The 6,212-nt window shown below is 40.4% G+C and overlaps 1 protein-coding gene across 1 annotated transcript in view; it reads left to right on the top strand.

The window, feature by feature from the left end:
• Window positions 1-991: 991 nt before the first annotated feature.
• IP6K2 (inositol hexakisphosphate kinase 2) overlaps window positions 992-6,212 on the top strand; it is a 12,749-nt gene continuing 7,528 nt past the window's right edge. The window contains exon 1 of the mRNA XM_026857428.1: window positions 992-1,069. The gene's annotated coding sequence lies outside the window, so the exon portion shown is untranslated. The remainder of the gene's footprint in view (window positions 1,070-6,212) is intronic.

Raw genomic sequence — 6,212 nt, 5'->3', positions numbered from 1 at the left:
ATGCTTACTCATATCTGAGTACAAGTCATGTGGAGATAACTTAATAATGATCATTACATTGATTTGCTGTAGAAGAGCTTAAATAACCTTGACTTGTGTAGAAACTTACAGCTCAGCATCTTTTTTTTTTTTTTTCTATCACAGCCACTTGGTTTACAGTTATACTTAACAAAAAAAGAAGGGCTTTCTTCCTACTCTTTTCAAGTATGTTCAATACTTTATGGGTCTGGGTATTTCTAGACAATAGCCAAATTTCTTAGTGAATGTTGCAAAGAGCTACAGCATGTTGCTACCTTGTGTTGTATTTTGTTCCTACATTTAGGGAAAACCAAAAATCAGAGGACTAAAAAGCAATATGCTTACCTGTGTGATGTCCTTCCCCCACTTGATGCTGTGGAAGTGCCCCCCTTCTCTCCATGATGTTGAAAGCTATTAAGTCTCCTGTATTAAATTTGCTTTACTTACCATTTAGGGGACTGTTTTAAGCTGAAGATCAACAATGTCAATGTACTCTTGTACTGAAGATAAACTTTTTCTTTAAAATTAGTTATCAGAATAAAATAAGTGTTTGCTTCCTTCAATTATGCAGAATTTCAGGCTTCTCTTAGGCTTTTTCCAAAACCATAGGATTCATGTGAGTACATTATTACACAGGTTCTGCATTTCTACCTTAATGAGAAAAAAAGTTAGAAACTATAGCTTTTATTGCTTATATTTAGTTAAATTGTTACTACTGAATATATAGGAGGCTTCAGAAGCATCCTAGTGTGGGACTTGCATTATATTTAGATGTATAGTACATCCTCCAAGTAAGAAATCTATTAAAACAGTTGTGATAAATTAATGCGGTGGTCTTTTGTCCATTAAGAATGAGAAACATCTATTGTAGAGGGCTTCCTTCCTAATCTATATGCAGTTCATCTTTAAAAATGTAATTATATATCTCTGATACTCTTTGAAGGCAGCTGACTAGACACTAGAGGATTTAGTATCTCCATTCCAGTCTCAAGGACTTCTGGAGCAGAGCATGCCAGAGTAACTTCACTTCATTAGCCAAGCAGCAGCTGAAGTGAGTGTTAGAAGCAGTTTGTTTCCAATGTTAGACTGGGCAAATTTGCTAATAAAATAGTGTTATGTGTAGAGCAATGGCATTGGTTTTTATCAAAAGGCATCACAAGTTTTGCAAGAACTTTGAGCCTGGGCATATTTAACATATCTAATGTTTTTAATATTTTGATGTGGGATCCTCTGCTTTGTAGTTCTTTGATTCAAGGAATGTACCTTGCTATTTGTAAAGTTACAGAATACTAGTAACAGAACATGTAGCTTGGTCATGTAAGGACATATAAAATTCCCATAACTATTCCAGTTTGATAGGTGTACTGTAGGTTCTTAAAGTGTGTTTATTCTGCTGCAGTTGTGAAGGGTTGTTCTTTGTGAGCATTGTAATTACTTACCAACTCAGACCTGATGTACTTTTTCAATTTGTGCATGAAACAGGTGGTGGGCTCTCACAATCATGCACTTTCCACATTGATATTAGTCCTTTCTCAGCTGTTACTCATTTCTTCCTGTTTTTTGTGTTGAAGTAGCTTTCTTTTCGACTTCTCCAGTGGGTCACTAATACTCTTTTTCTCCTGTTGGCTGACTGTGCCATTCCTCTGTTTCCTTGGAACCTTGGGAAGGAGCTTAGTTTTGATTCGGCAGGGTTATAGAGTCTTGGAGCAGGTCTGCAGGTAGCTATCCCACCCATCAGCTTCCTCTTCGCACTACCCAGTGAACTGAGAAAAGGACAGGCAGAAAGCTTTTCTGCCTTGCTATTCCTGTCACTGTAAAGCTGATTTATGGCTATTTGGAGCTACAGTTATTGACCACCCAAAGTAAAAGCCTACACTTGACAGAACCCAGTTTTAACAGATTGGTTGGTAGGGCAGCTCTGTATCAGTAATTCTACTATTAACAAAGTTTTGGAAAGATGTATTATTTTTGAGATTGTTATGAAGGAATGAGCTGCTGTTTAATTGAGAGCTGTGCTCTCCAGAGGATGTGTTCGTTAATGCAATTATGTGTGGGACTAAGTCGAGAATTGGTAATGACATGAAATGCCTTCCAAAGAACGCAGTCACCTGAGATTAATATTAAAAGTCTGAATACATGAGTGCATTGCAGTATCCTTTTGATGGTCACTGTCACATGTGAATGACAATAAAATGTCTGAAGTGCCACTTCTCTTTTACAGATTTGGGTTTTAAATATCATCTGCTGTTTACTGTAAGAATGACATTGCTTAAGCTATTGTTATTATGTCTAGACAAGTTTTTATTTGCTTCCATGTCAGATTTTTCTTTTAAAATGCTTGACACGTGAAGGAATAGTACATCTACTTTTTTTGGCTGATGTGTCCTTTGAAAAAAAGATCTTGGCCAAAGGTACTTAAAAGCACGTAGGAGGAAAAGGGCAGGGTACACTGAGCCTGTGTTTGGTATCTGGGAAAACTGCCTAAAAACAGCTGTTTTGTGCTTTTTCTTGCTCAAGAACATTGAAAACAAACCAAGTGTAGGATCAGAGGAAAGGCAGTGAAGAACTGCATTGTGCTTACTCTGGTCAACAACCGTGCCACTTGAAGCTGCTGGTCTTAGGTCAGTTTTTATTTCTAAGAAAGTGCAACCATACTTACGAGGTTGTTTATGGAAGTAAGGTTTTATGGAAGTAAGGTATTTATAAATGAAACAGTGCAAAGCATTTCTGATGGGCAGGGCAGTTGTGCTTCGGATCCGTTTGTTAATCTAAGTGGCAAGATTCGCAATATTAAGTAGAGCCAAAATGACAAACAAATCCTGATTGTTTGTAGTGGTAATGTTAAAGCATGCAGCAAAAAACCCTTAAGATCTTACTCAGATTTTTTTTTTTTGAGTGAGAACAACTCCATTGGCTGAAAGCAAACAATATACTAGGTAAACAAGTGCTGTTTATCTTGACAGGCTAAAACACATTAATTGTTCAAAGTGCAAACTAAAACCTGGATTCATTAAAATATAAATTACTGACAAGATTGTGTGGGCTTGCTGCTGCCTTCTTGAGTGCTGTTGCTCTATTCAAATCATATATGCATTATAGGTTTATAAGAATGCAGTAAATAGCTTTGCACAATGAAAGAGCTTGGTTAAAGGCTTTATAGCAAGGAACTCCTTGCTGACACTGTTCAGCAGTCCTCTTGCACGCAGCTCTACACTGCATAGCTGTATTGTTACAGCCTTTTCAGCAGGACCACATACTACAGAAATCTCATAGTAGGAGCAGAACATGTGGGAGTTGTGCTGTGGTTTTGGAAGATAGAAACAGGAGGGGAGCTTAGTAATGCAGGCACAGTAAACTCTTCACTTGTGTGAGTTTCTCCTTTTATCTCTGGCAGATTCACATTTGCCTTGTGGTCATGCAGACTGGATACACTGTGTTCGATTAGGTATATTTCTCTCTTTTAAAACCCCTCACAACCTAAACATTTAATAACTGATACTTTTATAATATCAGAGCTATGAAAACCTTGCTTTGTTATCCCTCCAATGGGAAATTAGACTGTGTAATGTGCTGCCAGATCTTACTTTTTCAGGAAACAGTAGTGTGAGTAGTCTTGTCCAATTGTGCTTTGGCAGTTCCATTGATGAGTGAATGTGGTGCACCACATGCAAGTATTGTCCAGACCACTTGGGTATATATGAAAGCAAACAAGTTGAGCTGCTACTAATGAGCTCCCTGGAGATGTGTTGGGTAAACAAGGTGTTGGGCACTGTCTGTGTTGGAGGTTCTTTTTGCTAGTCATTTCTATAGCGTAAACATTTGTAGGTTTAACTCCTGATGCAACTGATGCAGTGGGACTAGGACTAATGAGGTGTTTGAGGTTAAGGGATGTTGCAAGGTGCTTTCTTAGTTTCAAATGCTGCAGCTCCCAGTCAGTGTCTCTGCATCAGGGTAATTAGGAAGGCAGCCACGGGATGGTAATGCTGTCTTGGAAAGGGTGACTCCTGTAATGCTGATGTACTGTGATGCTGTTAAAAGTGGCTGTGCCAGTGCAAAACTTTGTCACCACGAGATCATGTAACTGTGCCTCCCAGTGAAAGTCAGCACTCTTCTAGCTTTTCCTGGGAAATTCCAGAAGACTGGAGACATTGTTTGCTCTAGGAAATCCAGATGAAAACTTTTGAGACTTGTAAAATTACTGGTGCGTTATACAGACTTAAGATTTCTCTAATAGGAAATGGAAGGAACGACTTACCCGGGAGCTGATGTGGCTTGCTAGGTGTGCGTTTGGGGAAAGGTGGAGGTATGTTACATACCTGCTGGTAAGCCGCCTTACGTGAGGAGTAGCATGGCCCTGAGTGGTGTGGGTGGTACTGTGGGGAGCCGTCGAACCGATCTGTGACTAAAGCACTAACAGTGCCACCTTCTGCCGGCGGCGGTTGCGGGACGGGTTGTGCCGCCCGGTGCTCCAGGTCAGGCCTGGGCACCACAGCGTGGCTCTGCTTGGTCGTAGTTAAATAGGCTTTTGGACCGGGCTTGTGTCCTGCGTGGAACAGGGAGCGGTTTACCTGTGTGTCTTCACGTTGTCAAGCTGTTGATGTTGAGGTCGATGAGAAACTTCTCTGGGGATGCAGTAGCTGCCTTGTGAAAAATACTAGGGAAGTAGTGCAAATAGAGATGGAAAGTTTACTGGTTTTACTCTAATCTTAAAATATAAATAGAATATCAGAAGAGAGTATTGTTTCTGGGAAATATTATTCCAGAATCAAATTTACATATTCTTGCAGAGAGAGCCTGAGTATTGTTTTCTGTATTAAATAATTCACTAAAAATAAAAGCTGGTAACTTTTTGTCAGCTAAGGCTCTTGAAAGAGAGTGGGAAAAAAGCTAACTGATGTGTAGTGAGTAAAACTCTATTGATCTATTATCCTTAGGTGCAGGTAAACATTCCAGGAGATAGAGTTCAGGTGATCGATATGTTGTTTCTTTAAACAGTTTAGTTTAATTCAATCAATATCATTACCTACAGGGCATGCTGTAGGTGTCTGTAGTTCTGTTAGAGCCGCTGCTTTAAGCCCACGGGTCTCTGCTTTTCCAGTTAATGTAAAGCTGTTAAATATCTAAGGAGGACAAATAAAAATAGACCTGTGACCTAGAACACTTTGTAGTCTCTTTGAATTAAGTGCATTATTGTTCGTGTAATGATCTTGAACCAAAACAAGTATGAGGTTGATTTTGGCTGCAAAATGTTAATCATTAAAGCTCAGGTCTAAAATTAGAGCAACTCGCCTTAAAAATTTACCGGAAGGTAGAGACCAAGAGAGTCATGTTTTGTGTTTTAGCTTTGCTCCTTTAATTGTAAATTCAAGTGCAAGTTGCATGAAACTGGAGACTGGCCAAAACTGAGCAGTGTGTAGTCACAGGGGTATGGCAGCAGATCCTCTGGATGCAGATGGCACATAACACTTGGCCTTCTGCTGTATTTACGCAAAAGTTCGTTCTTGGAAAACGGCTTTAGTGTTGTTTTTCATCTGAAAAGTTAGTATCTGTGTAATATATATTTTAAATATCTGACATGTTGTGGTGAGTAAACCAATGAAGTAAGTGTTCAATCTGGACCTCGGCAGGTTTCTGTGATTGCTGCCCTTGACTGGAAGGGGGGAACTGTAGACTTGGTTTTAATTAGGAATTTCTCTGGCCGGCCTGGGCAGTGTGCTGGTAACCTTCAGCGCGGCGGCGGGAGGGATCGCTGGGAACGCTGGTGCGTCTGGCTCTGAGCGGACGCTGGAGGGCGTTAGGTGTAACTTGCGGTAGAACTCGCCAGGACTTACCATCAATAATTTTTAATTTAAAAAGGAAAAAAAAAAAAAAAGGAGCTTTAGCGGTAGCTCGCCCTCTGCCCAGCGCCGCCGGTGCGCATGCGCGAGCGGGCGCCCTGCGAGGCCTGCTTTGCTCCCTGCCCCAGCTACTGTAGGTCTCGGAGCCGCCTGCCCAGCTCAGAAGTGCTAATCTCTCGCCGAGACCTCTCCCCTCTGGCCTAGTGATGAGCTGCAAGAACTGTGCAGACTGATTGATTTGAGAATAAAGAGAGGACTGAAAAATAAATTTTAAATCAATTCAGACAATTGTTATGACTTCTTCATTAAACACTGAAACTTGCTAATGTAGCATTGAGTGCTCCACTAAGACTGTCT

The sequence above is a fragment of the Athene cunicularia genome (genome assembly GCF_003259725.1).
Source record: "Athene cunicularia isolate RWA chromosome 12 unlocalized genomic scaffold, athCun1 chr12_part1, whole genome shotgun sequence".
NCBI lineage: Eukaryota > Metazoa > Chordata > Aves > Strigiformes > Strigidae > Athene > Athene cunicularia.
The sequence above is the reverse complement of the archived record's forward strand: the minus strand, read 5'-3'. Positions and strand labels throughout refer to the sequence as shown.